This window comes from Chamaea fasciata, unplaced genomic scaffold (genome assembly GCF_029207755.1).
Source record: "Chamaea fasciata isolate MVZ Bird 193981 ecotype frontalis unplaced genomic scaffold, bChaFas1.0.hap1 SCAF_1, whole genome shotgun sequence".
Lineage (NCBI taxonomy): Eukaryota > Metazoa > Chordata > Aves > Passeriformes > Sylviidae > Chamaea > Chamaea fasciata.
In genome coordinates, this window is record NW_027094086.1 from 127,421,650 (window position 1) to 127,447,218 (window position 25,569).

The 25,569-nt window shown below is 36.1% G+C and overlaps 1 protein-coding gene across 1 annotated transcript in view; it reads right to left on the minus strand.

Annotated features, from left to right (window-relative positions):
- Nucleotides 1-25,569, minus strand: part of NXPH1 (neurexophilin 1) — a 138,494-nt gene that overhangs the window by 26,392 nt on the left and 86,533 nt on the right. The window lies entirely within an intron of this gene.

Genomic DNA, 25,569 nt, shown 5'->3' on the forward strand with positions numbered 1-25,569 from the left:
GCTAGCTCCTGCAAACATGTTCACGCTTCCCTTTTGTGTTAGTTTCTAGCAAGTAATTATGAAAAGCACCTCTAATATAGTCTCAAAGTCCTCTCTCCCTTTTCAGAGGGGGACACCCAACTGAAGGACTAATTCATTCTCTATTAAAAAAAAAATATTTGAAAAGGGGAACTATGGGTAAGAGGGAAAAGCTAGTATTTCAGCACACTTTTTTCCATAGAGAACAGAGAAGTACAACCCTGTTTTCTCTCCATCTTGTTCCTGCCCCTTAGAACAGTACAAAAAGGATTCACTTCAAGTGAAGGATGAGGACTTTCCTGGGGGTTAGCAATTTCCTTTCTTCCTTCCCTGACTGCCATTGTTTGCTGGGTATAGCCCAAGTTGTGCTGCTTTTGAAGGCACAGACTCCTGCTCTGGCACTTCTCATGGAAAGGTTTTTCCTTCAGGATGAGAAAGAATTATTTTTCCACAGATAATGGAGAACAGAATGAAAAGTGAGTGTTTTGCTCATTACAGATTTCACAATCTCTCAGTTCAGCAGTATTTCAATTCTCAGATCTTGAAGTTATTTGTAATCTTCCCTAATACATGTACCAAAGACAGCTCTGCATCTGCATTAGAAGGAGCTCTTCCCAAGAATTGAACCTCCTCTGTATGGACCTCAGAGTTACAGTGAGGGCTGATGTTTCCACTTTGGCTTTTAAGCCCTCTATGCATATCCTGTGTATCCTATGTCCTTAGCCACTGATTTTTTTTTTCCCTTTGCATCTTGTCTCTTTTTGTCCTTTTTACCAGATTAATATAAAACTCATAGGAATGACCCCTGTTCACAAGAAGGATAGTTATTTCCCTGGTCTGACACATTATCATTCCAAATGCTATGCAGAGGTGTAGAAATTTGTTTAGATAGATACAATTCATTAATGTGCTCACCAGATATCTATCAGCTGGAGAATTTTAGCACCTTTCTAACAAGAGATACACAGGCAAGAAAAATATATAAATTTATACACCTACCAAATTTCCCACAGACATCAGTAAATCATACAGCAATTGCTGATTTTGAGATGTAAGCAGTCAATTTTGACATCAGTATATTCTATAAACAAAACCATACAAAATCATGGTGTTTGTATTGCTCCAATGAATTAGGACTTTGGGAAAGCTTGATACTAAATTTTTCCTGTGTTTCCATTTTGTTTACAAAAACCACTAACAAGGCAAGCTATGAAATTATATCAGTTATGTTTGTGAATGACACAACTCTGCATCATATCCTTTTATTAAATCTGAGTTATGGGAAAATGATTTCATTATGAAAATTTAATCAGTCATAGAGTTCACTAATCCCATAGAATATCCACAGGAGATAAGCATGGAACTGCAGTGCAAGTACTGGGCAGAGCCAGAGGCTATTCTAGCACAGAAACAGTTTGGAGACAACGTGGAGCAGGTGTAATCTTCACCTCTTTGGAAAGCATTTCAGAATTGCAGCTGTGGAGTTTCTTTGTGCTCCTAGAGGACTGAGACAGCTCCATGCTGTTAGCATAATCTCACTCTACAAAGACAGCAAATGCAAATGTACTCTCCCCGCTTTGATTTCATGTTGACAACATTGTGTCATGGCTGATCAACCAGTCTCCATTTAATTGTAATTTCTTATCTCAAGAGAAATTCAACTCTTTATAACTTTCACATCAGAACCCTCTTGGAAAAATAATAATAAAAAATGCAGCTGAACAGGAAACTCTGTTTTGTATAGCTAGCACCTGCTAATGCCTTGCTAGCAGCTACACAACTCCAATGGACATTAAAGAATAGACTTTCTCTCCATGCAACAAATAGGTTTGCTCGTTATAAACACAGCAGAAGCTCAGCTTTGAGAACTCACAGTATAAGGACTTTTTCTTCCACATGAACATGACTAGAAAACTTCTTGTCTTAGCACAAGAGAAAGCTACTCAAAGCAAACAGTTTCATCTTAAAATGCTGAACCACTTTACGAAGAAACTCAAATACTTTCGGGGAAAAGAAATCTAAAAAACACCAAACCAGCAAAGAACAAAACAAAACCAAAACTAAACAAAACAAAACCAAAAACACACACAACAACAAAATAGCTAAGTACATAATCTTCCAGAACTTCTCTATTTTTTTCTGGTTTTCTTCAGTGGGTTTTGATCACTTTTCTACTATCACTTCCAACACATCTCATACCAATATCAACTTCAATCTGTCTACAACTTAAAGAAGACATCTTTACCTGAAATAGTGCTCTGATTTAGCAAGAAATGACCTTGAAAGACAGCACGATGGGCAATTGAAGTGAGCTGAGGAAATGTTAATTAATAAGAGATTAAGATATTAGAACCTGGTTTAGATTATTTGTGTAATGCTATGAATAATATAAAAAAAAACTTAATCAAAATGGAAAAGCAATAATGTGATCATGTAACAAATGAAATTAGGGAGGAGAATCAATTACCTGATCTACATTCTATGGATCCAATTTGAAGTTATGCACCATTTACAAAGATCTTCTGAATAATTCACCCAGGGGAAAAAAGTTCAAAAAGTGCTGTCCAATAAAGCACAGAGCTTTACAGTTCATTTAAGCTATGTTTCTTTATGCAGAAGTACCCATATCTCCATTATGCATCCAAGGGTGCACAATCACAAAACAAGGTGGACTGTGACAGAAAGGGACATGACCTGTTCCAGCACACAGTGCTCATTTAGTTGAGGAAAAGTAAAATAGGTAAAAAATGTCAAACTGCCTGATGTACCCTAACTTAAAATAAATGCTCATTACCTTTGATGATTTTATTGAGTTTTGCTGCAATAGAAATAAAGGATGAAAAGGATAAGAAAAAGTGTAACCACTTAGAGAAATTTCCCAAGAAAATATATTTATGCTGGAGCTGAGACATGCAATTTGCAGGTTTTGCAGCCCCACATATCTTACCAACATCTTTTACTGATCTGCAAGGTAACATAAATGATCACCAGTAAAGGCTTTTGATCACTTAGATTTCAAAGGAAGTATTAGCTAGCAAACCTATAGATAATTAGACAATACAAATCCAATAAGACAGTTTAGTAAGTTGGGAGAAGCATCAGAAGGTATTTTTTAAAGTCTCCCAAAATTTTATGAACAAGGAATTGTCAAAATCTTACATCACCCCATGATCTACACCACCTGAAAGCACTGGATAAAGAGGAGACTGAGTCAGCTGAAAGTTCCCATCAGCTTGGCATCTTTAGACATTTTTAGTAGAAGGAAAAATGCATGGAAAAATACAGTAAAATGTTATTTTGTATATTTGACAATGGCCTAAGGACTGCGAGAACATACTGTCTACAATTTCAAGAATAATGCTGATAAATTGTATTCAGTTGACAGAAGAACCTTCAGCATGCTTAGTGGATCAGAAGATCTGCTCATAGCTAAATAATCCAAGAGCTCAATACTTCTACAGAAGATTAAGGAATGATTTCATCTACAGCTTAAAAGAATGTATACGAGAAACAGTAATTTAATAATGGCTTCTTTGATCTACAGCAAAGAACAATTTTAAGGAGTCATCCCCAAAACTTAAAAAAAACCCCATGATTAACAATATGAATAAAAGCCATCAGCTTTGTTAAAAAATTAGGAATTAGAAATGCAGAGCATTAGATCTTACATAGGCCAAAAGTTCCCCAAACTCTTACAGCACAAGCAAAGCAGAATTCTGCACACATCACAGACTTCTTAGATATAAGATACATAGAAACAGAGAAGGATCTACATTCACGACGAAAGAAAGACTACAAGACATGAAATGGGAACAGTTATAATACATTATCAACAGAAATACCTCTGAAGCCATTAGTGGACATACATTCAATTAAGATTAAAAGAAGATAGCTCAGTATTGACTTCAGCAATATATCTACTTTCACTGAAGAAAAATAAAGATTATTAGATGATGAATGCACTGATTATCTTCAACAGCTGTAAGACAGCTTACAGTTTCTACAGTTTTAGTACCGGAAAGGAAGAAGTTAAAAACAAAATGGAAATAATATTAAGTGCTTTGTGATATTGAAACTAGATTACTTTGAGCAGATTTTTAGAGTGCCTTTACAGAGTACTGCATTTTTTGCTACAACTACTCACCAGCATTGGCGAAGAGCACAGATGGAGTTACTATTAGCTAGACTGATCTTGCACTTACTAAGTCAAGACAGAAATCTTTGCCTCTTGGCATCAAAAATCTAGAGGGAGGTAAGAGTAACTCATATGAATGTCTCGTAAGAGAGTCATAAGAAAAAAATTTACATAGTAGAGAAAATACAGAAGATATGAGCACATGTAGAAGACATTGTCTTTAGACAATCCAAATTATGCACACAAATGGGAAATATTGATTCAGGAAAATAATTCTGGAGTCTGCTATATTAAATTGCAGATCTGTTGATAGCAAAATGGAAGACCTTAGGAAAACAAAAAGTAGAGCTCCCAGAAATACATCCAAATGCAAATGAACAAGTTTGACCTAATATATAACATGGCCAGCATGCTAGTGTAATCAATATAATCAGAAACTACAGAATGTGAAAAGGCTGAAGAAGAAACTGCAAGTCTACAAAAACAATACAAAATTTCAATGAAAGAATGAATCAGAATAAATTTACTAAAAACATGAGTATCCTTCATGACTTCAGGACACATTTAACTGCAAAGAGAATACTATGTTCACTCTTGGATCCTTAGTACAGGGTCCAACCAATTAAGGGCAATCCTCTGGAGTGCCATGAAAAGGTCTAAGGTGCAGAGGCAGACGACATATGCAACCAAAGAAACTGGGTTCAGTCTAGAAAAGTGTGTAAGGGAGGACCTTATTGTCAGATTTCTACTACCTAAAAGGGAGACATAGAGAAGATAGAGACAGGCTTTTCTTGGAAATTTCGTATGAAAACAAGAAATAAAGAGAAATTCCTGTTGAATATGGTGAGAACATGAGTGTGATCAAACATGGTAACTGTTGCTTGAAAGACTGTAACACGTTTATTCACAACACTGGACTAAACACAGCCCTGATCAATCTGACTACCTTGAAACTTAGCTCTGCTACGAGAAACACATTGAGGTAAATTCTTTCCAGAAGCCAAAAACAAAATACAAAACTGGTTTATGTAAGCCCTCCCTCAGATCAAAATGAGTAACAAAATTCAAAGACAGACTGAAAACAATATTGAAAAATCAGTTCCAAAATCTGAGAAAGAAGAATTAATTGATAGTGAGAAGTAGGAGAATTTTAATAAGACTTTAGGTGAAAAATTGAGAGGCAAAGGTAATTATTAGCCAATCATTAGCAAAGAAATACAAGAAGGTTGGTGCTAGAAGACTGATCATTACTGTTCCCTGAAGTCTGTAGCTACAAGGCCTAGATTTTGGTATCCAGAAATTTTGCTTTCCAAGCTTTTCTTTTAAAGCTATTTCATACCTTTACTGCATAAGGCCTGAAGGTTCAGAGAAGGAAGGAATATTTTGTGAGAAGCATTCCCCCAATGGAAAATGAATTTTTAAAGCCATTGTTGCTTTTTAGTAGGGGTTCATTCTAGTGTGAATTTGTTGTTTAATTATACCAGCTCCTATCCCCAGTTTCCCTAATGGCTTTGGGTGTGTTAAGTGAAATACGTTATATTCTGGGAAATTCAAATACAAAATTCAGAGCTTTCAGTGGTTCCTTTGGAGGAGATACTTACTATGGTGTGATTGGGGGGGGGGGCTATTGGCAAGTTGTACATTTGTTCCTCAGGCAAGAGTGGACCTTTTCAAAGGATCATAGTTTGTAGAGAATTTGCTTCTGATTACTGAGTTTAAGGAGTCTGAGATGATTCAAAAATTTTACAGGGTATCAATGCATGAAGAAAAGAATATCAATAATAAGAAAGCCCGATAAAATATAAAAATAATCTAACTACAAGGAGAGGAAGTAGAGAAATATGGTAGGAGTGCTTAGGCAAGCCCGGTAAAGAAAATGAAAAGGCTAACAACAACTGGCCATCTTCTAGGCAGCTGAGCCAAATTTTAAAGAGATTCAAGAGGCAATCAGAACCCTTAGGAATAACAAGCACCAGGGGTCAACAGTGTTGCTGCTGAAACGTTAAAAAAAGAAGCTGTAATCTTAGAGACCTTATCTATTTTTTTTTAATATGGAGGTCTGTGTAAAAGCCAAGTGAACTGAAGAAAGCAGGCATATTTCTAATTTCAAAAGGGAAGACAAAATGTAAAGAGACAGTCTGCTTTCTCTACTTATTAAGATTAATAGAATTCTAGCTTTAACACTTTTATATATATTTTGCCCTTAGAGGCAAAAAACAATAGGAGAATACGAGTGTTTCCAGGCATATATAACATTTCATAAATCTCATCTCTGTGTATCAGACGTTTTCAATGCTTCAGTGGCAGAGAAAAATTGTAGTATGATCAGCATACATATTTAAATAGATTTTAAGGTCTGCATGATAGCATTCTCCAACATGGTCTTTGTACTGAAGTGAAAGAGACCTAATAAAATAATTAGGATACCCCAGTTGACTTTTCACGACTGAAATTTAGACTATGGCATAGGAAATTCCTATGAAATTTGTCAACAATATAGGATTATCAAAGGCAAAACAGTGTGGGAAAAATCTGGCATGAACCACTAGAAAGATTATCACACAGGGTAGAAAAAAAATGAGGTGTCAAGAAAATTCACTAGCAGATCATAAAGTCAGAATTCTGGGAAAATATTCCAGTTAAAAAGTTCAATATACTGTTCTTGTATCACTATTGGATAAACACATAAAATGCTGACCAAGGAGGAAGCATAAAAATATGACAAGCATTACTAAGAATCAGTAATGTCAAGGTGAAGAAAAAGAAGAAATGAGAATCTGAACTTAGTTCATCAAAGTGACATAACAGTTCACCTTCTTCACTGAAGTTGATAATTTCGTGAGTACAATTTCAAGAGACACTCAGGATGAGTATAAACTCAGCAGTGAGTTGTGATTATTTATTGAGCAAGAGCTTCCTTTGTCATAGTGGGTATTTATGGCCTGTCCTTGACCATAACTTGTTGAAGGTAAGTTTCTGAATTATTGTTAGACTTGACTTGATACTGTTACATTAAAATTTTCCTGATGCCCAATTTTAATATTCAAATGCAAGATACAACAGTTATTTTGTCCTTATTTTGTTTTAATTTAATAAAAGTTACCTACCTCAATCATTTCTGATCTTCCTTTTGCTTTCAATGACCATTTCATGCCCTTCTTTATCTAGTAATTATCACTCGAGGCAACTGCTAGATCCAGTTACAGTGAGTTCATTACTAGGTTTGATTTGAAGATTCACATTGTTTTTCAAAAGCATCAGCAGAAGAATGACCTCATATCTTATTGGAGATTAGCATGTCTTGCTACAGAATACATCTTATCCTTGTCCCCTTTTAACATGCAATTTCTAATGGGAATAAAGCTGCATATTGGCACCTCTGAGCCAAAAGAAGGATGAATAGGTCATTGACCTTGGAAAAGAATCACATGCAGAATTCAGGGCTATCATGTAGCATTTCATCATTATGAGATTTTATTCAAGAGGCAAAGTTTGTCCCTGCTCTCCTTTTATCGATCATTAATAGCTTTTTAATCAAGACAAATTAGCTGAAGTTAGTGCAATTTAGCTAGAACTATATAATGATATTTATAAATGTCTCCTGAATAGAGTGTCACAACCAAAAGATCTCCCCAATGGTTCTTTTATTTATTTGTTATTTCTGTCTACTTTTAATGTCTGGCTACTGTATTATGAAAATTAAAACTGACTATTACAGCTGAGGAAAGAATTGATATATCTTTTGAAATAACAGAATAGAACTCACCTTCTTCTAGTTCTTTCGTAAAACAAATACTGAATGTGTAGATCAACATATAGAATGCCATAAAATTCAACAAATCGTTTTTATTGGGCCAAAATGAAGAAATAAAATCAGAATCTAATTCTGTTGCCTATAACGTTTTTCTAATCCTTCAGCATTCAAATCAAAAATCATTCAATTAAATCTCTTCTTTTAAAACTATATACTTTCAGAAATTTTGTTTTAAATTCACGTCTAAAAGCATAAATTTTGTTACATTGACAAAACCAGACTGTAACTGCAAATGAAGAGGGCCATTTATGTACAAAGATTAAATGTATTTCTTGCAAAAAATCAACCCAGAGGCAACAGGATTTTCTATTTAAATTAGATATTTCTGAATAAAACTGTGATTTTGGGGGTATTTATTCAAATACCCAGCGTATCATAATGATGCTAGGACAGAAGGTGTTTAAAGCTTGAAACAAAATTCCTTTGTTCATCCAAACATTTGTTTGTTTTAATTTAGAGACTAAAATTTTCCCTCCACCCCAAATCTTGAAAATTCGAAGGTGTGATCCAAATTCATAAACAAACACAGTATAAATTATGCAGATGCACTGTTAGATCACCTAAATAAATAACATCATCACTGCACTATTAGTCTAATCTGAGTTTTAGGAAAGATTACCTAATTTTCACAGCATCTGCCACCGACTACTTGAATTTAAAAAAACAAACCATAGCTATACTATATTATATGTATAATTTTTACATATACATTTATGACAGGACCTTCTTTTGGTTGACGATGTAGCTTTGTAATTTCACTATATTGACAAATATTTGTGCTTTAGTAGTACCTCTAGTTGTACCTAGTAACAATTCTACCTGAACTGTGAAGAGTAACCACTTGTCTGTCAAAGTTTGATTTTTAAGAACCTCCAATATGCTTCACAGTAAGCTTCAGACTCTCTCTTAGTTGTTGCCTGTATTCTTTATTTATACCTATTATTTACTCATATCTCTACGTCTTAAGATCAGATCACCTGAAATTATGACTTCCCCAAAGACAGAGAAGATGTCATATTAATACACTTGCATAACAACATACACATACCTATTCATATGCCGACCAAATGAAATAAGTGTAATGAAGAGTATAATTTGGTAAGAAATATTGCGCCTAGCATCAAAAAAATACACCCAAGAAGAAATAATATCACTAGTTTGGTTACCACATGTAACAGGCTCTGCGTTTTAGGGAGATTGAGAAATTGGGAAAGGGTCACTTGCTGTGGAAAGTCTCCAAAGGCACTCTACTATGCAGTCGTTGATCAGGACACAACCATTCTCTACTTCTGAACCTGATATGGAAGTCCTGATACAGTGGTTAAATTTGTGGCATATCACACATGTGTGAAGTTATTCAGAGTTTATCTAGTACTGATTGCAACTAAACTCTACTATTCTAATGTGGGTGTCCCTCTGCACAGTGTAGAGAAACCAAAACCCTCTGTGCATTTATAGCCAGGAATGAAGGGACAAATTTTTGAGGCTATTGAGACATCTAAAGAGGTAGGTTCTAGCTAGGTAGTTCTAGAACTTTTCAAAAGGATCTGTTCACTAAGATATAACAAAGACGTGAATTTAGAAAGAAAGAAAATAGGCATCTACACATCTGATAATCCTGCTGTACTTAACCATATCACTAAGCACATGAAAGCCTATGTGCTTTTAATTCTAAGTCATTTGTTCAAGACTTCATGGAAAGAATTGACTACTAAGCAAAAGATACAATATGGGATATCTTGTATGACTAGTTGTTTTTCTTTTTCTGAGATAAGTTTGCCATTTGAAACTCTACATAAGCATCAAATCTACATTATGTGTTTAAACATAGCCATCTAGTGCAATTTTATATACACTAAGTTATCTCAGTTATCAGATAACCTAAGACAATCAGTATAAAACCAAATTTTAGAAAGAGGAATCTATCTCAGGGTGACTACCAATACAACAGTCTCCATTTATCCCCATGATGTGGTTCATCCGGTCATTTTGTAATCTCCTGGATTCTGCCTCAATTGTAAATCAATTGTAAATAGATTTCTATCAGTTTGTGGCACCAGACAGCAGCATACACTTCAACTTCCAGCTTGCAACTACACACTATACTTAGTAGAAATCATTTAGGGTAAAAAAAAAAAAAAAAAAAAAAAGAAAAAAAAAAAAAGAGTACTAGCAGACATCTGAATATATATCTACCAATAATGTATTTATGTTATGAACTCAAAAGGTTTCTCTAGATGATAGCAAGATCAAACTCCAGAGTGGAACATATAACAGCTAAAGGTAAATCACAGCAGTGTGTTGAACAAGAAGCAAACCCTAGAAAGTGCATGCTAGCCACTCTCCCCAAGAGGCCAGCTGTAGGGTTTCATCACATTCCTTGGGAATGTTTGGGTTTGCACAGAGACAGTGCACAAGTGTAGTATAAACAAAAGGCTCTAACCTTGGGATTAATGCTGTCATCACTTTGCTTTTTAACTCACCCTGAAGACACAGCGCAGAAAAGGCTTGAAGGTATCTTCTGCATGACTCAATTGGTGCACAGCTTTAAGTAACCCCCACAGACCTATTATAAAAGGTAAGCTGTTCTTTTCTGAAACAAGGAGAAGGCGTTTGAATTGCTGTCTAGATTAGAGAAGATCTTGGTCAATGGCAGCTCCCAGAAAGAATTCCCCACTAGCACAGCCTACCTTGGATCTCAGATGACATAAACAAAGATGGTACTTTAACTGAAGGGTCTCAGGTTTTAAAACTGGGGCCTATGTGAAAGGAAAGGCCTATTGTCATGGCAATAACTGGAGTAAAGATAGATTGAAATTTCACATCAATGTATAAACTAAGAGGAAATGACAGAGGAAATGCAGAAGATTCATGTTATGGCAGAGCCACTCTCCCCAGAATTCTCCCCCCACCACGTTTTACAGCTAAGTGACACTGGCCCAAGGAGAAGGGACCCCATGCAGAGCACTGCTCTCACTTGGGCAGACTCACTTGAATTCTCCATGCAGGCTTTCTGTGCCCACTTGCTTTTGCCCTAAAGCACTTCATTAGTTCAGATGCCTGTAGCAGTAATTTGTAAAATGCCTTTTGAGTTTGAAACATGCATAAGAAACAGATTGCTGAATACATTATCCAATACATGGATTTGTCTCCTTCTTAGGTGCATTAACTTGCTGGCTATTTCATGTCCCGTTCTGATCAGAAACTAAAGAAAATCAGCAACAACAATGACAAAAGAAAAAAAATAAATAATAAAAAAAAACACCCAGACAATGCAGCTTATTTTTCTATTCTTCTAATGGATTATCTACAGTGTATTTTCTGGAAAACATCAACAAATACCAAACTTACCTGACTCACTATTCCCCATGTACTTATACAGGATCAAGAATGGCTGGATAGATGGGCAATGATAAGAGTCTGCAGAAAACCAGGATGACAGCAAGATACAATGGCAAATTCAGTAGAAGAGGAAAGGTATAAAGAATGATCAAAATTAGTGAGAAATATCAGGAAATCTAAAGCAAACTTATTGTCTTATATAACAGTGCTTTCTGAGCGTCGCTAGAGGGACCGTCTCAAAGGAAATGAAGACTGCTGTCATATCTTTCACAGAGGAACAGTGTAAGGGCTTGATGGTGGGTGTCAGAGGTTGGTTGTTGTACTGAGAGGTGGATTGGAAGTCAAAAGGGTCAGATAAGAAGGGAGGATACTTGCTCCAGGTAAAGCTCCAGGGTGGCTTTGAAGAGACCTACCTGATCATAGACCTAACTCAGCTGCTAACTTTGTGCCCTCAGGCAATTAATTTCATTTCTTTGAGATTCTGGGCTTTTTCCTGTCTTCCCTGTCATCTATTTTGAACCGTATGTTGTTTAGGACAGCAGCTGTTCTTACACAGTTCCTTGAGTAATGGGGGTCTGATCTCACAGGAATCGTCTAGATGCTCCTAGAATACAAATAATAAGTAATCTTAATTTAGCAAATATTTATTGAGTTCTCTCAGGTATTTAAACTAATTACTGCCACTTTCCCTTAAAGAAATAATCCATCACTCTGCTGATGATAAAAGAGCTTTTTGAACAATGGATTTAAAATCTATTCAGATAAATAATTTGTCCTTATTTCTTTCCTATCACTTTATGCAAATTGTTTGCTTCCCTGTGGGACAACTCTAAACTCTCTAAATAGTGTGAACTAAACCAGTATTGAGCAGGTTCATATTCTGTACAATGTAAAGATGCAAAGAGATAATTTCTATTTCCAAAGAAATAAAGACTGTGTACATGCAAAATGTAAATTTTGTAAATAAGTAGCTACTTGTGAGTGCATAAGTAGTTAATAGAAGAGCTGAACTATGTGGGAGATGACTGCATAACCATCTGATTTGATAATTATATATTAAAAGTAGCATTTTTCTATTTATTAGATTTGTAATTACACTATAATAATTCTAAGTAATCCATTTCTACCCAGACAATCTTATAGTAGTAGACCATATGGCTTAACTACACCTGTGGTAGGCACATTTTCAGGAGTAGACATTTCTTTCAAAAGGATCAGTTTCAGAGCTTAAATTCAGGTATTCAAAGACTTCTTTTCATAATTAAATGAGACCTCACAGTCCACTCTCAAGAAAGAGACAGAAATTTCAAAAGTTTGACATCCTGCATGAAAGGTTTGCCTACCTGGAGATTGTTTACTCCTGCTATTTAGAAAGGGCTTGCTCTAGTTATTACTGGAAATATTTCCATGAATTTCAGCAGAACTCACCACAGGGAGATGGCTAAAAAGTTGAAAATCTCCTTACTAGTAGAACAAGCAAAAATTTTTTATATTTTGTCTATGTATGTCAAAAATGGAATGCATCAAAACAAAACCACAGAAATCCATCTTAAGTTTCAGCTCAACAAATGTAATGTGATGTGATATACCTGAAACAGAAATGCTGTAAATAATATTCTTTTATGTTTAATTAATAATTTTAATTTCTTTAATTAATTTTGTGGAGATTTGAAATCCCATTCTATCTATATGCAACAATTTGAATTGACATTAAGCTGCTGGTTTCCCTGTTGTAACTGGAATGAAAATTTTGGCTCATTTTCCTAAATTTTTTCCAGATAAAGGTTTAAGGAACAGCCTTACTATAAAAAAGGCTAATGACATTTCTAGCTGGTATTTTAGAATTTTATCTACCTTTGAAAGAGAACTCTATTATGATCCCAGATGGTAAACCAGATCAATCTAGAGAGGATGCTAAAAAGAGAAAGATATTGATAAGATAAATTAAGTAGTTATTCATGTACCCTATTCCATAGGTATCATAAGTCTCAGGGAGCAAAACTGGATACTAATCTAGTGACAGGAGATTTTAAAAACCCCATTACATGAGAGTGTGAGCCATGGGTCAGGTGATAAGATACATGGTTTCACTGAGTGTTTCAGTCCCTGGACTATCAAGCAACTGATGGTCCCTAAAGCTCTACCCATTCATCCCATCTAAGAGCATCCTGGTGTTCAAGGCACAGTCTAGGAGTGGACTGAATTTAGAGAATTAGAAGGCTAATTCAAATTTGGCTACTCTGAGGTGTATAACCTTCCTCATTTCATTGTGTGACTGACTTTTCCCTTTTGCCCCTATATTGTTTAAGCTTCAAGTTTTGTGTGACAGGTACTGTCTCTTACTATTTATGTACACAGCTCCTAGTACAAGATGGCCTCAACCTCATTCAAAATCCCTGGGTACTTCTAAAACTAAAAACAGAATCAGAAGCTCCATCAAAGCAGCTGACAATACCTCCAGAGGCGTAAACACACACAGACCTGGGGACCTCATTTGCTTCCCAAGTCCATAAGGAGGCAAAACCCCAAAAGAGTGTTTAAACTTCATCCAGTGCCTGGGAGAAGAATCTGGTTCAGTCACAACTTTTTCTCACCACTGATACAGACATGAAAAAGATTAAAGGAAGAAAAAAGAAACCAGAAAAAGAAAGACAATGGACACGGAGACTGGAGAGATCAGGCAATGGAGATCTTTCACTGTCCAGAACTATGAGCGCTGGAAGGATGGTACAAGATTTTTCTTGATAAATGAGTTTAAACATCACCACAAAACAGCAGGGCTACAATACTCCTCATGCAAGACTTTCTTTGGCTTCATGAAATATCTGACAGCCCAGACTTCTGCACTTTAATCATGCCTTAGGGAGATGATGTTCTTATGCACTGCCTCAGTATTAGTTTGCTTTCTGCTGATAAGTTTCTGAAATAAGCTCAAAATCAAATTGCATCAAATTAACCAGTTCCACAATGGTGCTCCAATCTCCTGAATGCCTGTTGATTATGGAGAGCCTGCAAGCATCAAACCAGGACTTGGACCTTTTAATCACCTCTGAGATTCCTCTCTATGAGTTTAACATGGCTCCCACATACTCACTGTGAAGATAAATTTAATTTTATCTTATTAAAAAGTACAAATTAAAAGAACAGAGACAGATTTTCACTTTCAGCCATTGGTTTCCAGTATCAGCACAATTACTTGTGCTTTTAATTTTGTGCCTGCTATTAGAGTAAGTAAACCTGCAATCATGTCAATCTATTAAAAATTAGAACCAAAGGTCAGCAAGTTTTCCATAATAATAGTAATACTAAACTTTGTATAGATTTAAAATTCATATGTATCTTTCCAAGTAGCACAAAAACATTCAGTTTTACAACAATAATAACTGATACCAATAGATAGATTCTTAGAAACCTAATGACAATTTTTAATTTATGTTAGACCTGTACAGTATAAAACTGTGTTTATAAATTCATGCAAGATTAGCAGAATATGAAATAAACAAACAAACAAAATAACTTCCACAAAAATAACCCCTGCCATTTGAGCAAGGAGTTTGCTTAAAACGTTCTTTTCTCTCATTTGTAAAAAAAGCTGTCACCAGATGGAATGCATTCTCGACTGCAATGCTCAAAGGTACTCATTAAGTCCAGAAAATAAATATATTTTAGATGAAATTCATACATAACCTTTGCCCACAACACTTTTGAGGTTCAGACCTATTCCAATATGTTGGGAGTAGTGGTTGTTTGAATGACTGGCTGGTGTTTTTGTGATTGCGCTGTGTCAGGTTGGTTGTCAGGATGGCTCTTAATTTAACACAAACCACAGTCCCTCAGTAGTCAAGCAGTTTGTAATCATTTGTTTGTCCTCAGAACATTTTAAAATTACAGGAGAGTCATTTAGGCTATTGCACAGCTAGAGGACAGAGGCAGACACAATTCAACTCTAACTTGTTTATGGTACAGACTTACAATTATTTGTTGCCACTGAGTGCAGGATCACAGAGCATCATCAATTGGCACCACCCAGACTGAGTAAATGTGGCAAAATTCCATCCAGATATTTAGATTAAAACTTGGAATGTAGATTTACACAGTATTTTAAGGGAAGAAAGAACCTTCCTCATAACCTTTAGTGAATGAACTGCTTCGAGTAAGCAGATGACAGCCACTCACTAAACCCCTTCAGACTTGGTCTAGTTGGGTCTTTGTACCTCTGTTCTGCAGCAGGTATACAAATTTTCCCATAAGCAAACTATTTCTCTGTTCACCCCTGAAGCAGACAGAGTGTTGGGCAGGGAAGCCAGTCTGTGCTTCCAGTGCACAGCATCTCATCTTGGATTGATGCAGGTAATTAAAATTATAATCTAGAACAAAATAAATTTTACCAGTGTACAAGGAACATCACAGAAACAAAACCTAAACCCCTGAGTCCCAATCCTGTACCTTTGGCTATGATATCATCTTTCCTAAGTGGCTGTAAATCAGTTTGAAAGGCTGGTATCAGATGTGTCCAGCTTAATTCTTCAGGCAGCTCAAAATCAAAGGAATCTGATCTAAGATGCACTGCAAACACTGGGAGTGATTTCCTAAAGATATCAGTGGCCTTGATATTGCAGATCAAGTATGCAAACACAGCCTACTTGCAAAAAATAGGGAATTCTTTCCAGGTCCATGTTCTCCATATGCCTTTCAAGGGTTCAGAGTTAAAAAAAAAAAAAAAAAAAAGCCAAAAAAAAAAAGCCAAAAAAAAAAAAAAAAAAAAAAAAAAAAAAAAAGCCAAAACACCAACCTCTCTCATTTTATTAGGACATTTGTAAAAGTCTTGTTATAATTTCAATTTCCCAGTCAGGTTGATTTACGAGTTTTCCCCCTTGTTTACGGCTTTTTCAATGCTCCATTTTATAGAAGCCATGAATACATCAGGATTTGCAACAAGGACCTCAAGTAAGTAGCTCAACATCAGCTGACAAAGCAGCAGACTGATTTAATAAGATTTTTTTCCTCCAGGTTCTCTCAATCTGCTTTGCACCAATTACAGGAGGTAGGGTCAGAAAGAAGGCTTAACCTAGAATTTTTTTCAGAGATTTTAGCAATGCCATGTTCAGAACTGTTTTCCTGATCCCTATTATGTTGTTAGCCCAGCAGAGGGAAGAAAGATGTCACAGTAGGAGCTGTCTTAATATTAAATATTAGATCACTGATGGTAGGTGTGAAATATTCTGGCTTTATTGTAGTGTGGGAAGGCTTGTACAGAATTGCTAAATAAAGAAACGTGATTTTACTTTCTTTTTCTTTTTTTAGAAAAATAACATGAAGAAATCACTGCATTACTCTGTTAATACAAATTGAGCCTGTGAATATATCATGACTATAGATGCTGTAATAAATAGCATTAAATAAAAATACGTAATAAAAAGACCTGCTTTGTTGGACTAGTTTAAAATTGGGTCAGAGTAGGTCACTCCTAAATCTCCTGGAAACCAAAAAGAACTATTTTTTGTCCCCCAAATGCAAAGTAGTTCTATGAACATTCAAATATGATCTAATTAATTTTCTAAAAGCCAGTGTTTTTTCTGCCAGAACATAGATTATCATAATTTTATCCTTCAAATTTGAGAAAGAAAAATCATAAAATTCTAAATAATTTTTAAAACCTTCAAATTATTATATGGAAGTTCCCTATGCACAGGATAATAACAAACAGTTCACGCCTTTCTTAAGCTGGAGGAAAAAAAATACCTCTAACCTTGTAAAATTTCAAGATATAATCATCTATTGCTTTTATTCACATAAATTGGTGTGATTTTTATCAGGACTAATCAGAAAAGCTTGTGATTTTTTAAATTCTTTAGGCTTCCATGGCAAACCATTTCTGGTTTTTCATGCTTTGATCTTCATGTTGAAAATTTTGAAAAATAATATATCACTATATATGTGATAATAATATACAGACATATCAGTAATATAGAATAATTTCCTTTCATACAAAAAATACCAATTTTTATGTTTTGTTCCTGGTTACTACAGAAGGGAAAATGCTAGCCTTACATATGACAGCAAGCAGGGTGACTTCCAGTCCTCAGCAATAAATATACCTGGAATATGGACAACAGTGGCATTCAGCCTGAACATCCATCACCATTTTAGGAGTTTGAAGTGCATCTGGTCCTTCGGAGTATATTTCCTGTGATTACCCAGTTCAAGTCTTTCCCCACTATTGTATGTGTCATCAAATGACAGTAATGAAAATAACTGCAGCCATTATTATAGGGTTTAGGACTTTGCCATCTGTTGAATATTAGCCTCTGGCTTCCCCCAACTGGCAGGCTGTTATGCCAAAATCAACACAAAATCAGCAGTGTCACCATAGTACATTTGTGTACATTTGTATACATAGCTCTTTTGTTTACACATATCCCACAGAATTCCACAAAGCACTGTTAATAGAGCCAGCAATCACCAATAAAAGAGGTCAGATAGAAGAAGGGTAGTTCAAGTACTAGCACCCAAATACCGTGGTGTGGAGAGGCAGGGTCTGCAGCTGAGACTCCCCATTGCAAGATATGCATGCTTAAGAAGCTAAGACAACTGTCTTAAGCATATATTAAGATCTAGTAGTGTCAAACCCTGACCTCAATAGATTTTTTTGCTTTGCAATCAGCACTTGTAAAGAGTCTTAGGTGGAAGGGAATATGAGGCACTAACATAATACCCTAGAGAACAATTTATATATTCACTGAGCTCTCCTGGCAGAGTTTGTTGTCATGTACAACAAAGCCTTGGAAGTGTCCTAGCAGATGAATGCCAGAAATGACTGTCCAGGCTTTAGGCCATAAAACTTTCTCTTGTTTTCTGAAGACTCAAGTCCTTCAAAAATAAAAATGGATATAAGTATTCTGATATCATAAACTCCCTGAGTTTAGAGAGTTCATCAGTCACGAGACTGCATCATCATTAACAGTATATACATTCATGCTGCACCTGCAAGAGATCATTCTAAACAAAATCCTCACAGTTGCATTCTCACTTGCTACATCATAGATGACTAATATGACTCATAAAATTCACATGCTACTTGCTGGCAAATGCTAGATTTTAATTGTGACTACTTCAAAGACAGTATGTCACCATCAGCCGGAGAAAAAAGGTAAAGATAAAGCAATGCACTGAATAATTTCAACAGGAAATACAGTCAGTGCAAAAGAACTATAGTAGATTTAGTAACACCTAAAACCCTGTGAGGATTCATTGTGTTGACTAGGGATGTAAATTAAGAAATAAAGACTGTTATATGAAGATGGAAAGTTCTTAGGGAACATTGATACTAATCATCCCCTTCATGTTTTTATGTCTGGAATGCACCATCTCCATTACATTTTTGTTCAGAGGTTATTATTTTGGAAAAGTTGTGACACTATGGTTTCATTCTCCAACCCATGGAAACAAGCTGAATAGAGGAAACTATCTCAACCTATTGTCTTCAGCCAAGGAAGACAAGGAAGTAAGAGTATGTCAATAGTGAATTTGACTGTAGAATGAACACAATCAACTGTGAAGGAGGTTCTCACAAAATTTTTAATAGCCAAATCTATTCTCACTTCTGAAAAGTCATGTGAGTCGTGTACATGTATATCAAAAAACTACTACCTACAACAACAACAAAAAAACCCACATAATTTTTTCATCTCCACAAAGACTGCAGGACAGAAAATGCTGCTGGTATTTCCTGACAAACTACCTCCAGTTCCATACTCATCTAATCAGAGTTGTTGGTATTAAAATAAAACTGTACTAGCTTAGAATTCACAGCTTTATCAAGAACCTACTAGCTTGGTACTTTGGCAACCAGTCTAATCATTAAACACTTAGTATTGCTCTTTCAGACACAAACCAAGGCTTACTATCAGTGCTGAATGAACTGTACAATGAACTGTAACTGCTGTCCCTGTTTCTGGGGATTGCTGATTTAGCAGCATGAGAGCAAAGAGATTTAGAGCAAGAAAAATCAGCTTCAGTAAATCTAATTAGGTTTGCTTAATTCAAGACACTAGATGACTCTCATATCATCTTTATAACCTTAAGTTCTTAAATTACGTAAACTGAGTAACAGAGGAAAGATGCATTAAAACATGTGGAACCATGGCCAGAATTTCCTTTTGATTTTCCTCCCACTTCCTTCTCAGCTTGCCAATATGTCTGTACAATTCACTAGTATTTTCCCTGCTATCAATTGCTAAATTTCTCATTTTTGAAATAGATTAAAAATGGAGAACATGGGAGAGAGTAACTTGCTTATTTCAGCCCCACCATTTTCGGAACACATGATTTTCGAAAATACTGAAGGTGATTCCTCTGTCAGAGAAGTTCTAAATGAAAATGAGTGAGTACAGAACATCCGGAAGAGTTGATATATTGAGGACTAAAGTGATCAGCCACCAATATGGAGAGGATTCATTTTTGGATCTTTTTCATACTCTCCCCACATTAATGCACTAAGAGATAGCAGCTCTCTTGGTTTTCAGCTCTCTCTCCACCTATCTCACTGTTTTAAATCAGAAGTTCAACTCTTAGAGGATAGAACCCTTTTAAATTAGGCTTACAGAAATGCTTACATTACTGTGAAAAAAATTTTGCTTAAGTAAATTGGTATATTTTTAAGACATACCATTTCATCAAAATATGCCTGAACAGTATAAGGCTTCAGAATCCACTGGATCAGAAAAAAAATGTAAGATAAAGTCAGACCCTGTAATAGAAACAGAGCTACATGCAAGTCACATTTCCCTATAGCTCTGTGGGAACTGTAATCAGGCTAAGTGCTGTAAAATGTAGCTGCAATTATTTGCAGATTAAAAATTCCAGCCATAGTTACTTCTTGATTCAAAACTGAGGATGAAGAATTAGAGGTCACTCTGTTAAAATAAGAACATTTTAGTGCAATGTTTGTCAAGGTTGTCTTGGTTAGGCTTTTGTAGTTGCTTTGAACCATAATGTAAAAATAAATCCTATAAATCTGCACACAAATTCTAAATATTCAAATGCAAAACCACGGACTATTCAAAATGCTGCCAAGCAAAATAATGCTACAGGCCATCTTCAGTAATAGAAGCACAGCTGTATTGAGAACCTTCACTGAGATCTCCACTAGAGCATGGGAGCAGAAAGATTGGAGAAATGGCCCTGTAAATGTGCAATGGGCAATCTGCTGTGATTTTTAAGGACACAAAATTGGACCAAATTAGAGAAAATTATAAATCCAGAATGTTTAGCCATCTCTGGAGTCAAAACGCAAAGTACTGGAGTAGACAAAAAGTCTAAGAGTTTCATTAGACTATGAAGCTGATTTACAGTTCACTATATCCCCAACCATCTGGGAATAACCTGGAGACAAAAGCCTTTGTATCATGTGGAAGGACACTAAGCTATATCATCCGCAACCCTAAGTACAGAGAGCATGTTAGGTGAAGAGGGAATGTGATACAAGCTATAAGGAAGATAAGAGAATCCAACTAGAGGGAAGTCTGTCTGGGGAATACTTGGGGGGGGGGGGGGGGGGGGGGAGGCTATTTATACTGCTGTGCTGAAAAGAAAAACATATTTCATGTTTTCAGGAGTACTGCATAAACATATACACAAAATTCAGCTTAGAGGTAGTTTCAACTCTCTGCTGGCTACTAGCTGAAAGACTAATCCCTTCTTACATATACAGACTTTCTGAAGAACGCAAAATAGCTCCTGTTAGCTGAGCCTGATTGACATCCAGCCTCTCATTCTGATGTGATACTGAAACATAAGTTTCTTATTTCATACCGAAACCAATTTTTAAAACAGAAAAAAGATTAAATTATTACTTAACTATTACTTTCTGAAACTGAAACTAAGCTTCTATCAAAAAGAATTTCTGTGATCCCCATGTGTTAAAGGTTAAGCAAAAGTCTGTAAAAGAAGTTACATCCAGCAAATATGCCATGCAGTAGGACTATGTGACACAAAAAAACCCTGAAAAGTATATAAACACAAATCCAGTGAAATTCATTCAAAACCAGGCATGCCTGCAGCAACAGTTGCAAAAATCAACTGGAATTTTTTAGTAAATGCTAAAAAATGTTTAAAATATTTTTAAAAAGAGGAGAATGTTGCTTTCTTAACTCTGTGAAAGATCCAGAGTCCCTAATAGACACACAGTGATTCAATCAATACCTCTATATAGTCAGGAGATATGGTAGTTATTACTCATTCATTATGTAGCATCCTCTAAAGCCACATTAAAAGGAGTGAGATATTAAGAAATGGCTTGCTAGTAGATTGACACATGCCATTGTGCTGTATTCGATCAATTAAACCATCCAGATAGTCCTTTGAGGATAAATGAGTATATGCTCAAAGAACATATCTGTGCAATCTGATGAAGACATTGAAACAGCAATTCATCATTGCTTCAACATGAATGGTAATAAAGACTAACCAAATGACAGATGTTCTATACAAAGTCAGACATTGCAGACAAATGCTACAGATAAGACACTTTAACTCTTTCCAGTAATGACTGAAAAAATGTCAAAAGCCAAAATTCCATGTTTATTGAAATATTCCACTAGAAAAAAATCTCTTGCTGTTGGAATAGACCATTTTGCTCTGCCAAACAGCTGTAAGCATGCACTCTTGACACAAATAGAGTGCAAATCAGGCTGCTTTGTACCAGCAACAGATCCTGTAGTAATTCATTAATACAAATCACCATTTGGTTGAAGAGTAATGTATTCAAGAACAAGAGATATAGCACCTCTAGAAAGTGGCTGGCAAGAGTGAGGAACACACGGAGCTGATCCACCAGCTTAGTTTAAAAGGTTGCTGGGAGTTAGTTTGCGGAAGTGAAAGTGGTCTCATGTTCACACTAAGTCTACATGTTAAAGAGACCTTAAACCACCAATGCATGCTGAACTACTCTTGCATTGTTTGTTTTTATCACATCACATTCATTCCTTTCTCTTCCCCAACTGCGCTCCAGAACTGTGCGTCTTTTGTCTGTTGAGAGCTTAGAAATTATTCATAAGGGATCAAAATGTCTGAAGGGCTCATTGGCTCATTTCATGATGGTTTAAGCCAATCCAAGGTTTCCCTGCTGTCAAAAAGAAGAATCCTCTTTCCCATGGCCTCAGATTGCAATTTCCTCCTTTTCATCAGCTCTAACAGTAAAAGGAGCCATGAAATGAGTCACATCAATTTACTGATATTTGATTTCTGGAGGGTTAGTTTCAGTGTAAGCCATCACACAATCAAAAATTGCCAGCATAACAAGCAGGCAAGACTGGGGGAAAGGGAACAACCAACCTTTTCTTCATGCTGGCCATGGGCTAGCATAACCTTAACATAGCACAACTGAGGAGGAGTGATATTTAGCAGCAGTTCCATTCTCTACAGGGCAGGAAAGTGAAAATCTGCTGCTAATTAGTAGCTGAAAGTGTCTACACTAGCCAGGGGACTACTAAATGCTCATAATTTCTGGCATAAGCTCAGATCCTCCAGGACCAAGAACATATTTACAGCATCAGCCAATAATTAGAATTGATTGCCATTCCCCAACCTCCAGGAACTGAGCTGCTGCCAAATGCCCAGATCAGACAGGTGCTGGGGACCCAAAAGGGTCTCAAAACTTCAGAAAGAGGTTCAAATATGGGTTCTTCCATCAGAAGAACAGCTCTTCTTTCCCCAGAAAAATGCAACTTCTCCACTAGGCTCTTGAATATTAGCAATATTCTGCTTGCAGATGGTTCTGGCAAAAGATGCTAACGGATTGCATGTAAAGGTTTGGTGATGTTTCAGCACTCAGTGCTACCTCAGAGAAAACTTAGACAGCCTTCAGTAACAACACTCAGAGCAATCAAAAGCATTCTGTAAGATAGGGACTATTTCACTTTCTGGCAGGGGAAAATGTGTCAACTCTGCAATGGGCAGATATTTACCTTGGCTCACCATAAGGCTTTCAACCTTTTCACACAGCTACAGACTGATTTTCCACATAATATTGGAGGGCTTAAAGGAATATGAATATCACAGGTGTGGCAAGCAATTAGATCTTTGCATGTTTCACTGAAGATGGCAAATTCCCAAGTCTCAACTATGGAAAAGATTGTTGGTACTAAGTAAGAGAAGAAATTGAACACAATATATAAAATCAGTGAACGGCTGTACACATTTGAACACCACCCAGCCATTGCCAAGGAAGCTTCCAGGGCATTGGTGTTGGGATTTTCTCATTTATGCAAAAAATTAGCATCTTCCAAACCCAACTTTCCTTTTACTCACAAAAGAACATGAAAATATTTTTCTCCCTTAATTAACCTAGTAATTAAAAGATAGAATAATGAAATAAACTAGAGAATATTTTGTGCTTTCTCTTTTTCCAAATATTTACTTGTTTCTCATTTGTTTAGCTCTTTTTTCTTTGACACGTAGGCTAATTCTTCAAAGGTACTCATCAGCAAAGACCATTTCAAGTGCCAAGGTTTTAGAAATTTTATTTCCCAGAAACTTGATAGGTTTGCATTATAACACTTGCCAGTATCATCTCATATGAGAATTTTTATAAAGATGGACCTTAATCAATATTTAAATGGAGTATTACACAGTAAAGGTGTTGATTTTAGTCTACAAAGCATTCTGCAACAGTTGGGTTTTCCCAGAGAGTAATTACATTTAATAGCCAAGTCAGCAGCTGACATTTCCATGTTCCAGATTTCTCCTAACTGTGAGCTGTGTTGGCAGGAGGACAGCCTAACTGTAGAAATATCATCAACATAGAATACAAAAGGACAGTCAGTTTGATATGCTAAAAAGACAACCAATGGAAAGAAATAAAAGCAATTAATTTTGGAGTGTTCTGTTGGTTAAATATAAAATTATTGTGCTTTTCTTCTTTTCAAAAACTGCTTAAGGAAGGTCTCTGTGACTGCTCTTAGTCTATTTATCTTTAGCATATATAACAGTGACAATGGGAATTTCAGAATTTTCATTAAATCTCATTGCACACGAAATTAATATCTTTGAAGTCATATTTTTGTTCAATTGGTCATCATTCCTATTATCCATCAGGAAGATTAAACCCCCTGGCCTGTCCTGCCTCTGTCCATGTATCATACCAGTATCATTCTGCATCCTCAGCCACAGGCAGTCCTTGAGCTGTAAATTGTTGGAGAGTGAAGACGCATGATGGAGCCCTGCTTTCCTGGACATTGCTGAATATCTGCCTGCCCAAAAAGTGATGAAGTGGTGAACTAATTCCCTGTATTACCCTGCTTGTGTGTGTAGCTTTTGCCTTACCTATTAAACTGTCTTTACCTCAACCCATGAGGTGTCTCAGTTAACCATTCCGATTCTCTGCCCATCCCGCCAGGGGAAGGGGTGTAAGGAAGTGGTTGTGTGGGGGTTGGTTAAACCAGGACAAAAAGGAAGGCTGTCCTGTGTCCCCAGTCTGAAGTGCTACATAGAATTCCTCCATAAAGCTTGCTTTCCTGTATTTTACATTGGGATAACTGACATTTATTTTTAATTCTGCTCACCATGAGTTGACTTCAAAGGTATTTCATAAATGAGAAGATTCTGACAGTCAAAACATCTATTCCTTTTATGATCTGTTTTTATTTGCTGGAAGATTTTCTTATGAAAACTCTATTTCAATATTTTCTTACATTCCCAGTTTTGTAAATGTGAAAAGGAAAGCATACACAGAATATTAATCAAGTCCTAATTCTGTCTTTACGGTCAAACAGAATTTTTGAAGTTGATATATCTGACAAAGGATTATGACTACAAGAGTCATATCTGCATCTTAAAAGTAGATTTGAGAAATGCCAAAAGATTCCAGTTCTAACTGCAAAGCCAAGAGAAAACACCTTTCCACAGAACATTTCAGCTGTTTTCACTAATTTACTCAAGTATTAGCTTTCCAGGGTAGATAGCAAATATACAATGGATATACCAGTTTCAACAATGTTGTCACAAATGTTGTTACCATAAATTAGGTCACCTACTAGTCAGCAACATCTGAGACCATACAGAAGATTACCAGGAAAGACTAACAAAGATTATTTTCTATCCTCCCTCAACACAATATATGAAATCAGCAACCTTTCTCACCTTCACGTGCCCTTCAGCAGCTTAGGAGTTATATCACAGTGCATTAGTATTTCACTATCTCTTTTTGGTTTCATGCAGGGTGATAGGAGTTAGGGGTGGAGGGTAGAGAGGCAGAAACATG